Genomic DNA, 16,891 nt, shown 5'->3' with positions numbered 1-16,891 from the left:
TTGCTGAAATGGCTGCGCTGGGCTGTGTCACCCAGATCCAACCTCTGGGTTCCGGGAGCCATTTCTTACCAGCCCCCAGGACCGCCGTGCCCTCTGCCCAAAGGTCACCGTGACGTTGGGCGTCACACACGCTATAGCATCGCAGCTGTGCCACACGTCTGGGCGCACAGGCCAGGTGATTGCTGAGCACGGTGGCCTGGCTGCGGCCTGCCCCGAGGACACACCAGGTGATGGCCCTGAGCCTGAGCGTCTTGTGGGAAGTGGGCTCTCGTGAGCGCCGCACAGGTGGCTGTGAGGTGGACTAAACCAGGCCCACGCGGTCTAGCCGCAGGCCAGGTGGCGTTAGGGCCCACAAGCGGCTTGTGTCCAGGTGGCCCGGCCTGAAGTCCCATTTCCTACAAGGACCCAGGGAGCCCTGTGGACTCATAGGTGCGTGGCCCTGCAGCTCTCGCCTGTCCCCAGAGCCTGGCTCACCCCGTCTGCCTTGGAGGAGGTGCACCAAGGGGAACAGAGTGGTTACCGTAGTGACTGGCCTGCCACCAGCCGGGGCTGGTCGGGGTTAGCAGGGCAGGAGGTGACCTCCCAGTATCCCGAGGGCTGGGTGGCTGTTAGCCTGGTGGCTGGTGCGTTTAGAGGCCATGGGCTGAGTCAGTGCTGGTGGTGGAGTGAGACCCAGAGGGGAGGGTCCTGGGGGGGTCCTGCGGGCAGGGGAGTGACCTCAGGTCACGTGGCACATCTTCCAGGTGCTGTCCAGCCTCTCTCCGTCCTCCACCCTGTTCTGTGTCCCTGGCCGGTGGGGGGTGTGCTCCCCTAGGCAGCCACCTTCCTGTCCCACCCAGAGGTGACCCCTACCCCTGTCTCCCCATTAAAGACCGCTGTCGCCTCGAAGGGGATCGGGAGCTGAGGCTGTGCTTCGTCCCTCTGGGCTCTGCTTCTGGGATGACTGCCCACCAAGGGTCACCATGGAGGCCCAGGGCTGCTGCAGGGAGAGCCCCGGCACGGAGAGGTGAGAGCACCCTTTAACCTCCTCCCTGCCCGTTTCCAGCTGGCCCCTTCCTGGGGTCGTTTTTCTTGGGGGCTCTGTGGTTAGGGGAAGAGGCAGCTCACAGGAAAGTGCATTAGAAGTGGGTGAACAGTGGGCCTCCACTCAGGATACGGTTACCATAGCTGCTTGGAGCCACCCAACTCATCCCGGACGGAGCCCTCGGTCCAGTGGGGGTGACAGGACTTTTGGGAAGCCCTGGACCCGGCGAGGCTGGGCTGCCTGCAAAGAGATTGCTCTCGTCCAGACAGGAGGCGGACAGGACAGCCATGGCCGTCCCCCGAGTCCTGTTGCACTTGACGGTTTATATCTGTTATAGTTAAACCTCACCACCCATAGGGTGTCAGTGACCTGGTGCCACAGAAAGCAAATTGAGGCTCAGAGAGGTTGGGTGACTTGCCCCAAATCACACAGCAGCTGCCAGAGTCGAGATTCAAACCTGGGACCCCCCCTCCCAGGTGGCTCTTTCCTGGGGGGGCCCTTGAGCCGAGGGGCCGAGCAGAGGTTTAATCTGGGTGTTTATTTCTCGCCATTTAGGGCAGGTGGTGCTGGTCTCCCATGGTCAGTGGTGAAGTGTGTTTTCAAAATGAATCCGTTTTAGTAAAAAGCAAGTCAATATATAATACAAAATGTTAAGTAGATGATTTAGTTGGTTCGGGGATGGGGCCAACTTCACAGAAGTGGTATGGACGCGAATGGTCCCAGTGTGGAAATCGCTACCCTCTAACTTCCTCCAGAATCAAGATCGGGCAGCATCCACGTCTTGCTCTTTCACAGGCAGAAACCACTGATCTCCTTGTCCCCGCCCCACCCTGAGCCGCAGTGGCAGTGGCTGTTTCCTTGTCTATCAGGCTTCAAGGATACAACTAAGGGGGGAGGAGCGGATGGGTTTTCGGGGTCGCCGGCTGGGCCCCACGCAGGAGCTCGGCTGGGTGGTTGGTATGGTGTCAGTTGCTGCAGTGGGTCGGACTCCAGGAAGGCCCGATGGCTCAGGACCGGCTGGGAGGTTAACTGAAAGCGTATTAATCCACTTGGCCTTCACAACCAGTAGACTTCCGCCTTGGGTGATAGCAGTCCAGTGATTCTTAGTCTGCAGAGGCCGAGGCAGGCCTTTGTAGTAGCCCCTGCGGCCCCCCACTCAGGTGGTTTATCCAGCTGAGGGCTGCGAGGCGTTTGCCCACTGGGGCTTTTCTGCTTTTTACCCCACACCGGGCATCGTGGGCTGGATGCACCGTTCCGGTAGAGAGTCAGTGGGGACGGGTGCGGGGCAGGAAGAGACAGCCAAGCCGGTTTTCTCAGCCAAGCTGAGAAAACAATAAAACCAGCCCAAACAGACCTGGGTTTGAATGTGGGCTGCACCTCTTAGCTGTGTGACCTCGGGCAGTTTAGGGAGCCTCGATTTCCCATCTGTAAAATGGGAACGTGAACGCCGGCTGTGAGAGAGGCTCACATGGTCCACCCAGTGCAGACCCAGTCTCTCCCTCCACCTGAGGCTCAATCTCTCCACGCCTGGCGAAGGTACATGTGATATATTTCTTACTATAAATCACAATATCACACCTGCCCACCCACAGCTGATGGGACCAGGCCAGAGGATCAGACCTCAGGGAACCAGCTGGAAGCAACAGACTCAGTCATGTGGGAATGTGAACCCGAGAGGTGCAGGGTGTGGGCTCAGGTGGAGGGTCCCGAGCAGAAAGGCAGCAGGGCCACGTGCCGACTGGCGAGGGGCAGGGGACTCTTCTCCTGCCCAGTAAGATGTAGGTCGTGGGTGGATGTCCCGGGTGAGGGGTTAGCTGGCAGTGCTGCAGCCTTGGCTTTTGAGACTTGGGGTGGCTAGAGACCCCCCCATGGCCTCCTCTGTGGCCCTGGAGAGGCAGCAGGGTGGGCGGGCTGGGGTCACGGGGTGAGGTGGAGCTGATGCAGGGGAGGTGCAGGAAGCTGGCTCATCCTCAACCCCCAGAGAAGGGTGTCCTCATCGTCCCTCTCTTTGTACTGATGAGAAGTCAGAGACAACAGAGAGGTTGAGACACTTGCTTAAGGCCACACAGTCAATGGCAGCACCAGAGCTGGAACCCAGGGCTGTCTGGCTGGAGTGCACGCGGGACGTGAAAGGAGAGAGGGCTCCCTGCTCTAGTGGGTACTTTACGAGGAGATGGCGCTCAGAGGGACGTCCAGGAGCCGAAGGAGGGTGTCACAGAGCTCCAGACGGGGCAGTCCCCCGACTTTCAACAGCAGGGGGTGAAGCGAAAGGAATTTCTCCTAAACCCTCAGCGCCCCAGGAAACGACTTTGCTGGAATTCCCCGTTTCTTAAACTGCCTTTTTAACCATGAGAACTTGATGCCACTAAAAGCAAAGCAGAGCCCTCTCAGCCAGGCCTCGGCCAGGGACCGACAATGCCCAGCGCCCCCTTAGCCTGATTTAACCTCGGGCTCTGCAGCCCCTGCCTGGATCGGGCAGTTCCCTCCCTCGGCCGGGGGTCCCTGCAAGCAGCGGAGCGAGGGCTCTGCCTGGGGAAGCAGGCCAAGTGCTGCATTGCTCTTCCCCTTGGCGCCACCCCTCCCCAGCACCCACCCGTCCGAGGCTCCAGCAGAGGCCCAGCTGGGAGTGCTGGGAGCCGTTTCCTGACACAAGTGAACACCCCAACTCAAGCTCCCTCTGGCTCCAAAGGAAAAATGTGGCTTGGTTAGCAGGGCAGCCCATCCCCCTGTCCCCGCTTACTGGAGGCCTGGCTGTAGCCGGGAAGCTGGGGGCCTCGGTACCGGCTGGCTTCTCCTTAGATCGGCTGACGGAGCTGCCCTCGAAGCCCCCCTGGTGCCCGGTCAAGGGGTCAGCCCACGGCCTGGCAGGACTGAAAGGCCTGTGACCATGCCAGCTTCCCCTGCCCGGCCTGGGGCCAGCGAACCCCTCTAAGCACTCTTCACCACCAGCACTGAACTCGCCACAGAGCCGGATTGGGCTGCGAGAGGCAGGAAGGTGACGTTCCAGGCACTTAGGCTGTTAGTAGCCAGTAGCTAGGGGCTGCAAGGGCGGGTGAGGGCTGCCGGCCCTGCCTGTGGCCGTAGGCTACTGTTGGGCTGGTGAGGGTGGCAGGAGCCCCAGAACCCCTCCCCAGCTACTCCCCAGCCAGAGGGACGCCTGATGCACCCAAAGGCTGCTGCATGTCACCTGTTTGTGCAGGCGGACACTCGGAGGCCCCAGGGGGGCTGGGTGGAAGGGAAGCCTGTCTCAGCCCCTCAGGGCCTTGGGGTCTGCCAGCCCCGACTGTGGCCATGTGCTTTTGGTGACCCAGACAGTGGCTGTAACGTAAAGTGCTGGCTGTGAGCCTCAGACGATGTGCCCACAACACAATCATGTTTGCCAGGGTCCTGAGACTGGTCTGTGGGGTTTGGGGCAAGTCCTTTCCCCTCCCCGAGCCTCAGCCTGCTCACCTACCTGTAAACTGGGGGAAGAGCCCCTCTCCAAGCCAGTAGCTTCTTCTGAGACCTCGGGCTGCCCGTCTCCTCTGGGCCCTTCCCTTTCCCAGATCAGGCGCTGGCTGGCCAGCCCCACACCCCATCCCGTGAAGCCATGAAGGGCTGGCGGCTGGCCGCTGGGAGGGGGCCCAGTCAGGCACTCCTCTCCTGAGCACACGGCAGGTAACGTTTGGGGTTTCCATGGAAACTGGAAAGCAGAATACAGGCAAGCCTGAGATTGTGATTGTACCTCTCCTAGAGTAACCAAAGAAGCACAAGCAATCGTAGATCAGACTCTAGCCTTTGGGGTTGGGATTGCTCCACAGTCCCGAGCAGCGGTGCCTCCCGTGAAAGGGGAGCCCGAGGAGGCAGGGAGGGGCGCCTGTGTCCCTCGATGGATGCCCACCGGCATTTCCTGACGGGAAGGACAGCTGAGGGCCGCAGCCGCTGACCGCTGGGCCACCCTGCACAAGTGACGCTCGGGAAACACCAGGCGGGCGGTGGCTACCTCTGCACCCAGCCTTTGCGAAGCAGGGGGCTAGGTCCTCCAGAAGTGGAGCCCGAGGCGGGGATCCCGGAACGTCAGGATTAGGTAGGGCAAGGAGTTAGGCCGGAAAGTAGTCTCGCTGGAGTCGCGCTGGGTCCCTCGGGAGCTGTGTGTGAGCAGTGCCTTCCGGCAGGCCCAGCTGGAAGCAAGGGCCCTTTTGTACTTCCTGTGCTCTGGGCTGGGCGGGGAAGCAACCCCCCAGGGGTGGCCGTGCTGAGGGCGATTTCCGTGGAAAGAGGCAGAGCCAGGCCTCCCCTGTCCGCTGCACTTCTCTCGTGAGCAGGAACCCGTCTCAGCCTGGAAACCGCAGCCCGGGCGGTTGGGCCCCGCGAGGAGGGTCTCACCGGCGAAGCGGAGCAGAGGCGTTTGACACGTGCCCCCCCGCGTCAAAGCCCACTTCGGGTGGCTTCCAGTCATGGTGTTTGACCCAGTGTCCGTCACTCGGGATGCAAAAGGGGTGGCACGGTGGGCAGGTGGTGAATTTATTCTTGGATGTGCTGAGTTTGGGGTGACATCCCCGTGGAGACACTGGGGGCAGTTGGGTTCATGTGTCTGGACTCGAGCGGGATCTGGGCTGGAGCTGTCCTTTGGACCACCCAGGTAGAGATGGAGATGGTACGTTAGTTTCCTTTTGCTGCTGTAACAAACTAGCACAGAAATGGCGGCTTATACAACCCCAATTATCATCGGGTCTCACGGGCTAAAGTCAGGTGTGGTCAGGGCCACACCCCGTCTGGAGGCTCCAGGGCGAATCCACTTCTCACCTTTTCTACCTCCTAGAGGCGCCCGCACTCCTTGGCTTGTGGTCCCTCCTCATCTTCAGAGCCAGCCCTGTCACATCCCCTGCCCCATTTCCGCAGTCACGTCCTCTGCTGGTGACCCTCCCTCATGCACACTGAGGGACCCTCTGATGCCATCGGGCCCACCCGACAGCCCAGGACCATCGCCCATCTCAAGGTCAGCTGGTGAGCAGCTTCCTGCCGTCTGCACCCTTTGCTCCCCCTTGCAGCGTGACCTGACCTCACGGCTTACAGGGATTCCCGCAGGGACGTCTTGGGTGGAGGGGACACTATTCTCCTGACCCCAGATGGTACCTGGGGTAGTGGGAGGGGATGAAACCAGCAGGGAGTGTGTGCAGAGGGTGGAGCATGGGGGCCATCAGAGGGGTATAGACGTGGATCTGAGGTGGGACTGCAGTGTGGAGCCGGCAGGGCCAGCGAGGGGGCTGAATGGGGGTCCCTGGGGCTCTGGGACACGGAAGCCGAGAAGGGAGCCATGGGGCTGAGGGGCACAGGCCCCCACGGTCCCGGGTCTGCTTCAGAGTCTGTGCTGCTCCCTGGCCTCTGCGCTCTGCCTGGCCACCTCCGCCTGCGACCGTGACCGTCGGCTACTCAAAGAGGACATGCTGACCGCGGCCGGAGGCTCCTGGAGAGTGAGCTCAGCCCAGGGTCTTGACGAGGAAGGGTGAGCGTGGAGATGGAACCAGAGGATTCTCCCTGCGGTCGTATGTAACCAACTGTGGGAACTGCCTGAGCGTCCCACCGGGGAAAGAGGCCACAGCTGCTGCTTTAGTGTCCGGTGGACGGGGTTCCGGGGGGGCGGTATCCTTGCAGCCGTACAGGGCCCTGTGCTGAGTGTCATGGAAATGCCCCGGACGCCCTGAGCTTTCACAATAGCGAGTCACAGAGGGCATGGGTCCCTTCCTGAAACCGCGTGCTCAGAGAAAATCTGGAAGGACACATGGGAAAGTGCTGAGTGATGATTTCCCGGGGACTGACGCGGGGGCTGCTTACTCTCTCCCCGGTGGTGGCCTGTGTCTGCGCTCAGATGACGGCCCCCAAAGATGTCCCCCACCGTGGGGACCTGAAGCCAGCCGCCCTCCTCGCTCCCCCTGTGTGGGTGGCCCCCAAAGAGCACGGGTGTGTCCATCAGCCGGGCGGCTCTGCACCTGCCCCTGAGAGAGGGACAGACCCAGGTACGTGGGCACGTGGGTCGCCCAGTGATCTCAGAGGTTCTAGTGCTAAGTCGATGGGAACCTCCAAGGAACCACTTCAGGGGACATAATGGCAGGTGACAGTCCGGCAGAGACAGGAACGGGTGAGGGAAGGGGTGCGGGGCCGTGACCTGGGAGAGGGGGCAGCAGGGCCGAGCCCCGGGGGGTGGGGGCTCGTGCCACTTCGGCAGCACAGAGCAGGGGTCTCCGGGAGCCCTGGGCCTGTGAGCGGAGTCGAGGCCCACGGCGGCTCCTACGGGTGACATCGTCCCTGTCTTGGCCCTGCTCAGAAGCCTGGGGTCCGCCCGGTGTCTCCTCCCCGACCCCAGGGCCGGTCAGCAGTCTAGCCCTGTCAGCGTCGCCACCACTCCTCTATCAAGTCGCATCCCGCACCCCGCCCTACCGGCCAGTCCCCACCCTCACGTGACTTTGGGTGCTGGGGTCAGCCTCGGAGCACGAAGCTTGAAGGACCTTGCTGGCTGGGTCTGCTGCTGTGTGCTCAGCACGAGGACCGGGCGGGACAGAGAGTGGACACAGCAAACATCTTGGACGAGGGAGCGGGTGCTGCCGGCCTGCATCTGTCACGGCGCATCCCAGGCTCCCTCCTCCGGGCCCTTGGTTGTGCTCACGGTTGCTGACGGCCTCTGTCTGCGCAGGCCCCTGTCTGTGTCCTGGCCCCACTCCCGGCTGGCACAGAGGGAAGGAGGCACTGCGGCCTGTGCTGGGTGCATCTCAGGGGCCAGACCCCTGGGGGAGGCTGTCGTGTGACTCCCATGGCCGGCAGGACCGGGGGGTTGGGAGAGCAGAGCTGGATGGGCGTCTGGCTCAGCACCTTCCTCCAGCCCTGCAGTGGCTCCCTGCCCCCAGCGACACGCCTCCCGTCGCCTGCCCGGAGGACACCTGTTGGGACCTGGATTGGGGTGGTAGGGACAGGTTGGGGGAGTCACTGCTGGGGTCGCAGATGAGGGAGCCGGGCAGACCCGCCTGGGGTCTCAGCTCAGCCACTGAGTATGCGCTCGGGAAACTCGCTCACCAGCCTGTGCCTCAGCCTCTTCATCTGTAAAATGGGGCACTGGCCTCCCCCGTGGGATCTCGGGAGGGCGGGATGAGAGACTGGTGGGATGCCGGTACCTGCTTGTTAAACGTGCGCACTCTGGGTGCACCAGGGGCTCACGATGACCCACCGTTTGAGCTCCCGATGGGGAGCCTTCCCTTGGCGTCATTTCCCGCAGGGATCCACCTACACCAGTTTAGTCTGACTTGGGCGCAGAGAATTGCCTGAATTGGAAGAGCAGCCCCAGGCGGCTTCAGGCGCCCTGGAAGCAGGTTTGTGCCGAGTCAGCTCCGCGGCACATGCGCAGTACAGCCCGAGGGCCGTCTCCCTGGGTCTTGGCTGTCCAACCTGTGCGGCGCTGTCCCCTTCCTCGACGGGAGTGACAGAAACCGGGAGAAACGGGAGCGACCTCTGTGAAGGGCTGAAGGAAAATAACTGCCAATAAAACCCCAGTGGTTCCTCCTTTGGGAAAAATCGACGGGGGATGTCAAAGGTGCATGGAAGTGTGAAGAACCGAGAACAGTCATGGCGATCTTGCAAAAACAGAGCTACGCTGGAGGGACTCACTGACAGGGTTCATCCCTGTGATAAAGGGGTGTAATCGAGCCGGGGAGGTGCACCCGGAGAGGCAGCCAGACCGAGAGGGCGGGACATCCAGAGCAGCCCCCGAGTCCCTGCGCTGATGGGGGAGGAAGGTGCCTCTGCAGGGGAAGCGTGCACTTTCCCGTTCAGCTGCGTGTCTTTGGGAAAGTGAGCCTCGGCCCCGGCTCTCCGCACACCCCAGCTCAGTCTATGATGGACCGCAGATCCGAACGTGGAGGTCAGAACAGAAAGCCTTTTGGAGGACAACGTAGAACACCATCTTCAGGGCTCGGGTGGGCGGGGGGAAGGCAGAGGTTTCTGCACCAGGACACGTGCGTGAGTCCTACTCATAAAGACAGCATTGTAAGTTGGGCTGTAGTAGAATTAAGGATGTCAGCCCATCAAAAGCTACCGGTAAGAAGAGGAACCAGCGAGCTGAAAACGGAGGTGTTCGCAGTACGTACAATGGACAAAAATATCTCAATCTACAATAAAGAACAACTGCAAACCATTAAGAAAAAGGCAGATAAAACATACAAACGGGGAAAAGGCTTTAAAGAGACACCTCAAGAAAGAGGATACTCAAAGGATCGGGAAACCTGAAGAGGTGCCCAGCTTTCTCAGTCCGCGGGGAAGTGCAGATTGAACCACACGCACGGTCATTCAGCACCCACCAGAAAGAAGTCCTGAAATACACCAGACGTTCCAAGTGCTGCGGCAGCCGGAGCTCGTGGGGCGCCGCTGCCGCTGGGGCAAGCTGGTTCTGGCGCTTTGAGCCAAAGTTTGGGTCACACCGTCTGGCAGCATCTGCTGGCCGGCGACTCAGCACTCCCATTCCCGGGTGGACACCCAGCAAAAACGCGCACGTCGGGCACGCACTGGAAACCACTTAGGTGTCTCCAACAGCGAGTGGCCGACCTGAGTGCGAGGGAGAACTGCACAGCAGTGACACGGCCTCGCATGGCACACAGCGTGGGTGGATCCTGGGCGCGGGACTGCTGCGCGGGGCAGCCGGACAGAGGAGATGTGTCGTGTGTGCCGCCTTTGAGAAGGTCCCGCCCAGGCAAGGCCATCTGCGCCTGCGGGAGAAGGATGTGCTGCTTTCAGGAGGGATGTGGTGCTTGCGGGGGGCGGGCAGAGGCCTCAGAGCGCAGGTGCTGGTCTGTGTTTTCTGATCTGGGCAGCGGCTGCATGGCTGTGGCCGCTTCATGAAACTTCGTCCAGCTGCCCAGCGAGGGTACTTTCTCTAGCTACTTAAGAAATTTACCAAATACTCCCCCCAGCTCAGGGCTGCACAGTAAGACAATTCACAGGACTCCCTGGCACACAGGCGTGTTGGGAGAACCACGTGAGATGCCCGTCCACACGCACCGGGACTTCGAGTTCATTTATTTAACAAATACTCTCAGAACTCCTGCTCTGGGCTGGGTCCTGTCCTAGGCTCGGAGGAAGCGATCTCGAAGAATCCAAGCTGAGCCCCGCCAAGCTGACCGCTAGGAGCTCACCATCCAGTGAAGGGTGCCCGGTGACTCGCACCCTGGGTTCTCTGTGCCAGGCTCTGAAATGGTGCTGCAGACACAGCCCCTGTCCCCACGCTGCTCCTGGGCTGACGAGGACTCAAAGGCTAACACAAGTGTCACCAGGGGCAGAACCAGGGCCGTGGGAGCCCAGAGGAGTGTCGGACCCAGGCTGGGGAGGGGTGAATCTGGGAAGGCTTCCACGGGGAGGTGACCCTGGGATGAGCCTGAAGAACGTGTAGGAGGCTGGGGCTGGACTGGGGGTTGGTGTTGCCTCTGGGCCAGGGAGCAGGGTGTCCCGCTGCCTGCAGTATTCTTTCACCAAAATACTCATGCAGCTCACTCACTGCTCCCTCTCAGCCTTGGCTCAAATATCCTCCCCCGGGCCAGATGATCTGAGGCGGTTCACTTTTGCTTCTAGAAACAGGACTTTGTGTTCTGCCTGGCTGGACCCCAGGAGTCCGGCCCAGGGCCTGGAATGTCCTAGCAGCTCAAGAAATATTTGTCTAGCTGATTCTTGGTCAGCTGGCTGACATAGCAGCCAGGACCTCCGTGCTCTGGGCCGGCTTTTCTGTGCTTGTGAGATGCGCCTTTCGGCTAAAAATAAGCCAGATTTTGCTGCTGGTGTTCAAGGTCCCAGTCTCAGCACTAACACTTAAATGTTCTGTGATTTTGGTCAGAACATGTCTCTTCTCTGAGCCCTGGTTTCCCTTGTGTTTCAAGGGAGCTACACCTGGGCCCTACGCTTGGTCAGAGCCCGGCATACAGCAGGTGCTCAGCGGCTGCAGAAGACACTATTATTTTGTACGAGGCCATTTATTGGAAGGATTGGGCTGCCTGAGTCTTGGCCAGTCAGGGCCATGGCCACCGGCTTCAGCATGAGCACCCCTAGAGGCCGACACGTTGACCGACCGGCACAGCCGGCGAAACTCTTCTGTGCCGCTTGTCTGGACTCGGATCTCGTGACCCGGAATACACCGCAGGCTTCCTGTGACTAATCCCGCCTGCTACCTATCACCCCCAATCCCCCGCTCCACCCGGAGGCCGCCAGCTGCACCAACATTGTCTTCTATTTGTAAACAAACTGTCTGCTTTCCTTCTGCTGAAGACAAGAGAGACGTAAGTGGTGGGGGCCCGGCCCAGACTCTCTGCAGACGGGACAGACCCCTCCTGGCCTCTGTCCCTGACAGCCTGGCCTTCGTGCTCCTCTGACTTCCCTGGGGCCTCTTACGCAGCTATCAGGAAGGTTCCCTGCGGGTGCCGAGGCTGAGGGGATCAACTGCTAAGAGGGAGTCTCGAATAAGCTGGTTTCTATTCCCAGGAGGTCCCTGAGCTGGGGAGTTCAGGGGTGGGAGAGAGGAATGGGCCGACAGAAAGGAACCTGGTTCTGTGTGAGGATGAGAGACCCTGAGTCCCCGCGTGGCGGTGCGGGGCTGCGGCAGCAAGACCCTCAGGAAAATAGACCCTCTTTTTTCTTACACGTTCAGATCGGCACTTCTCAAATGATCTATGGGGAAGAACGGTTTCAAAAACTTCCCAATCAGAGCAATACCTTTGGAAAATATAGTAAACTGTTAGAAAATGAAATAAAAAGATAGTCATTCAGAGACAGGCTCATTTAAAAATCATTGTTTTAAGATTTAACAGCAAACAAAATCTCTTTGTCAAGCCGTCACGAACGTTTCTGTCTACTCTCGATTTCTCTGCTTTTTTTCCCCCGACCAGTCACAATGGTTTGCCGATGGCTCTGGGCCAGGGCTAGCTCGGGGTCATGCTGGCCCAGCGGGGTCAGCCTCAGGAAGATGGCTTGTGCTTGGCCTGGGACGGTGAGTTGCCTGGAGCTGAGAGGCCTGAGGGCCCTGGGGGTTGGGCATCCTGTGGGGCTGCAGGCCCAGGTCTACCTGGGGCCACTCAGCGCCTGAGGGGGGTGGCTGGTGCCAAGTCCATTGTGACCCTGAGAGATGATGGGGGTCACGGGCAGAAGTTTGCAGGTGGATGTGCTGCCTCTGAAGACAAGGAAGATGGTTGGGGAAGGAAGGCTTAACTTTGGGAGTGGGGGGCGGGGGGTTCCCTTTGGACCGTGTGAAAAGTCAGTCTGATTAGACAGGTTTACATTCTTCCCTTTTTACACTGTCGTGTCTTTTAATTTCTTAACCTTCGGAGGGAATTTCATGATTCTTTACAACTTTGGCAGGAGGACCAAAGAGGGAAACGAGGGGTGGGGAGATAAACGGCAGTGGGGTTTGCTCCTTGCCCCTCTGATAGCCCAGGGCAGCCTGGGAGCTTCAACAGCACATCGAGAGGGGGTTGGATGGCTGCGGTGGGGCCTGGGCCTTGGACAGAATGTCTGTGAGCTGTCTAGGTAGGTTCACGGGGCCATAGGGAGCACTGGAAAGACCCCTCCTCCAGGAAGGGAGCAGTGGTTCAAGGGACAGGATGGGTCCTATAGGTAAACACCCCTATGTTTGCAGTACTCAAGAGGGAGGATAAAGCTGCCAGTTGAGGCACATTCATAGAAGCTACCACTTATTGAGAGCATTACATTCTCTCATTCAATTTCCATAACGGTACTGCAAATGGGGACAGTTACTTCCATTGTATAGGTGAAGAAACAGACCAAGAGAAGTGAACTGACTTGCCCGTGTTACACAGCAGGTAAGCACCAACGCATTGATTTAACCTGATCAGGCTCCAGAGTGCAGGCTCCTTCTGATGCACCACACTGCCTTCTATTACGACTGAGCTCACGACACAAATGCAGACATATTCAGCCAAGGTTGAAGTGCACTGGCTTATGCAAAAGGGGAACTGCCTTCTGCATTCCTTCTGTGGAAATGGAGCCTGACTTTTTGTTCCCCTTCCAGTTCCAGGCTGTGAACTCCAGGAAGAGGGAGACTGTGTCTTTCTTGATTACCACTGAATCCCCAGTGTCTGGAATGGGTTTGGTGCATAATAGGTGCTCAAAAAATGTTTGTGGAATGAATGAATGAGTGTACCTGTGGGGATCTAGGATCTATCCTCACAGTTACCCATCTTTCCAGACATCCATCATCATCCATCTATCCATCCATCCTTTATCTACCCACCATCCACCTGTCTATCCATTCACTCTCTCCTCCTTTCTTCCTCCTTCCCTCCCTCCTACCCTCCCTGCTTTCTTCCTTCAGTTCAGCAAGATGTTATTGAACCAGGGACATTCCATGTGCTAAGCACTGTGTTATCCCAAGTGGTGTCCCTAGTGACATTTGCAGTAATGTAACCTTGTAACAGTGTAACCTGCGCTACCAAGCAGACAATTTCTTGAGAAGCCTGGCGTCTCTCCTAGCTGATTTCAGACATTGCATGAGGGCTTAGTGTACAGATGGAGCCTCTTCTTGATGGCGATGCTCTGTCACCCAGTTCATTACTGTCTGGAAAGAGAACGAACTTGAACAACTGCAGGAGGTGCCTAGTACTGGGTGACTGGTCATAATTACCAGACAGCCTTCAGTGCAGCTCTAACTGGTTGGGTGGCCCAGTGTTGCAGCCGCATAGCATTTGTTCCAAATGAACCATTAGCAATGAGTTATTTCCAGGATTTAAAAAAGGAGACAGCAGGAAGCCGCTTGACAGGTGAGACGGGACAGAAGCCTCCAGCAGACACAGGCAGTTTTTGGTTTCCTGCTGCCATGATTCATCCAGAAATTTATTTTGAAATTCATTTCTATCCGGTGGTAATCAGGGCCAGACCCTGGGGAAGTTCTCTCCCTTAGTGCCAGGGAGGGAGGAGGGGGAGGGAGCTGAGGGAAGGGCTGGCCATTTGGAGGGGAGGGGCACAGTCTCCTGGGTTTGGGAGGCAGTGGCAGGCATGTCCCAGCCCTCTCACCAACCTGCTGTGTGAGGTCGGGCCCCCACCCTCTCTGGGCCTCCAAGTCCTCGCCTGAGGACAGGCTGGGTGGCTCTCTCGTCCTTCCAGCTCAGGTGTCCTCTGACGTTGACAGTCTCCTGGGTTCCTGCTCCTTCACAGAGTCTGTTTTCAGCCCCAAGAGGTCATGGCCGGGGAGGGCACAGGCTCTGGGGTCCGGAACACCTGGCCTTGCCACGCACTCTGAGTAACCTGGGTCAGACCCTTCTGCCCTTACCTGCACAGGTGCCCAGGGCAGCACCTCCTGTCTGCAGGAAGGAGGGAGGGTATGGCGGGGCTGCTGGGGGGGACAGGCGCTGGGATGGAGGCCCTGCAGGGCCTGTGCACCCCTGGGGCCAAATAACAGAGGGGAGCCCCAGGCGCCTGTTGAGGGGGTCCGCTCCGCTTCGTCTCCAGCCCCCTCACCCAGAAAGCCCCCAAAGACATCCTGGTGGAGGCTTGTCCCTCCGGCCAGGAGGGGCCCAGGCGATTTGGCCCCCTCGTCCTCCTGCTGGTGGCCAGGCTCGAGGCCACGTCAGCTGCAGGCCCACGGCTGGGAGGCGGCCCCCTCCTCTCAGGATTTTCACGAGGTACAAACTCCTGGCAGGACGCGAAGAGGGCGGGCAGCTGGGGAGAGAGAAGGAAAAAGTGACTTCCAAGAACAGAGTTGCATTCAGGAATCTCTTTGCTTTGACAGTGCCCTTTCCCTGTGCTGGCCCTCACTGGCCTGACTGCCCATCCAGGCTTCAGTTGGGTGTTAGGGCAGAAGGGGGGCAGGAAGCCTGCTGAGGTTCTCCTGACTGGGCTGGTGTGGGGTGGACGGCAAAGGGGCTGGGTCAGGGGAGTTAGGGCTCCAGGCGGGACAGCAGAGCAAGAGGTCTAAAGTACCTTGGGGCAGTTTAACTTAACTTCCCGTCTGCAAAATGAGAAAGGGCCTTCCCGGTGCAGGGTGGCTGGGAGATGACTGACCGAGGGCACGGAGTAGCCTTTGCTGCGGACGCCTCTCTGCTCACAGCCCGCCTGCAGCCAGGCCCTGACTCTTATGGCACCCCAAGGTGCTTCTGGGACCCTCAGGCAGTCCACCTGTGGGCGGGGGACAGAAGACAGCGTAGGGGGCGCTGCTGTATGATCGTCTAGAACTTTCTCCAGTTCTTTCCAACCCTGGTGATCTGAGTGTAGGGTGGGATTGTGCCTGTGCTCTGGGGTCATTTGCCTGTTTCTGTCCCAGTGCTTCCTCAGCCGAGGACATGGGCAGGGGTGAGCGGTGCCCACCCTCTGGGAGATGGGAGGCGAGTGAGTCGCATTAGGGACTGAAGCACCGTTCTAGGAAGATAAAAGGACCCTCTGCTGAACCCTCACGCTCGGCACCACGTCTGACCTGTGTTGGGGGCTGAGCAGACTTGGGGAGTGGATGAGAGAACCCCCCCGTGGTCAGCAGGACCACAGCCTCGTTTCTGGAGGGCTCAGAGGCACCTGGCACCTTGGCTGTGAGATGACTCATTCAGCCGCTTACTGGGTGGTCCTGGATCCTGCAATCAATCTCTTGGAATGTCATCTTCAGAGAGCCAGACGGATTGTGCCAACTAGAGCTCTGGGCGGGAGTAGTGGCTGGCGTGGTCGCCCTCCTGGGGTACCAACTTTGTGAGACCCTGGGTGAGCCCCTTCTCTTGGGGCCTGAGTTTCCCCATCTGTAGAGGGATGGGGAATGAGGACCATCCTCTGAGCCTCTGGTGGGAAGGAAATGCGGCACAGAAGTCTGGTGCGGAGTTGTGTTGGGGAAGGAGTGGGCTTGGTGAGACCCCAAGAGACGGGCTGAAGGGAAGAGCAGGTGAAGTTGGAGCTGCAGGCATGGCCAGTGAAGTGGAGTGGAGGTACCGGAGTAGAAAATTAGGAATGTTCCTTAAAGGGGGACAGATAGCGGGTGCTCACCCCCTTAACCTCTCCTCTTCCCTTCTTCTTGGCTGGGATGCATATGTGCTAGTCGGAGCTGTAGCAGCCAGATTGTGACTTTGAAGATACATACCGCACAGTGAGTATGTGGAAGCAGGAAGGGAGCAGGCTCTGGGGTCTCTGCTGACCTCATATCTCCTGACATCTTTTACCTGAGAAAGTAAAATGCTGGACTCTTTAAGCCACTTAATTCTGTTTTCTGTTGTGTGCAGCCATACCTGGTCCTACCTTGCTTGGCCATCCTTGGGGCTCAACTCAATACAGGACCAGATGGTACGAGCAGAAGGGAAGGAGGGGAGGAAACGTTAGGGGTTCCAGAAAGAATGTGAAGTAGCTACTGGAGAAGCCAATTCAGCATGTCTTTACTATTTTGTAGGAAATCCTGTCTGGGCTAAGCCTACCAATATTACCAATATCAGGAATGAGAGAGGTGACGTCACTACAGATTTCACAGATATTAAAAGGAAAATAGGGAATAGTACGTACAACTTCATAAAACGCAACAACTTAGCTACAATGGGCACATTCCTTGAAAGACATGAACTACCGAAGCTTAAGAAGAAAAAGATTCTCTTTTCAGAGTGTAGCCCTGTAGCTATTAGAGAAATTGAATTAGTAATTGAAACCTCCCCAAAGAGAACATTCAGGCCCAGGTGGTTTCACTGGAAAATGCTACCAAAATCTAAGGAAGAAATAACACCAATTATCCCCAGACTCTTCTGGAAAATAGAAGAGGAAGGAATATTTCTCAACTCCTTCTATGAAGCCAGCCTTATCCTGATACCAAAACCAGACAACGACATTACAGAAAGTACAGACTAACTTCTCTTATGAACGTAAGTGAAAAAATTTTAAACAAATTGAAAT

This window comes from Delphinapterus leucas, chromosome 5 (genome assembly GCF_059928025.1).
Source record: "Delphinapterus leucas isolate spDelLeu-1000000601 "Yukka" chromosome 5, BTC_Dleu_Yukka2, whole genome shotgun sequence".
Classification (NCBI taxonomy): domain Eukaryota; kingdom Metazoa; phylum Chordata; class Mammalia; order Artiodactyla; family Monodontidae; genus Delphinapterus; species Delphinapterus leucas.
This window is presented reverse-complemented; position numbering follows the sequence as displayed.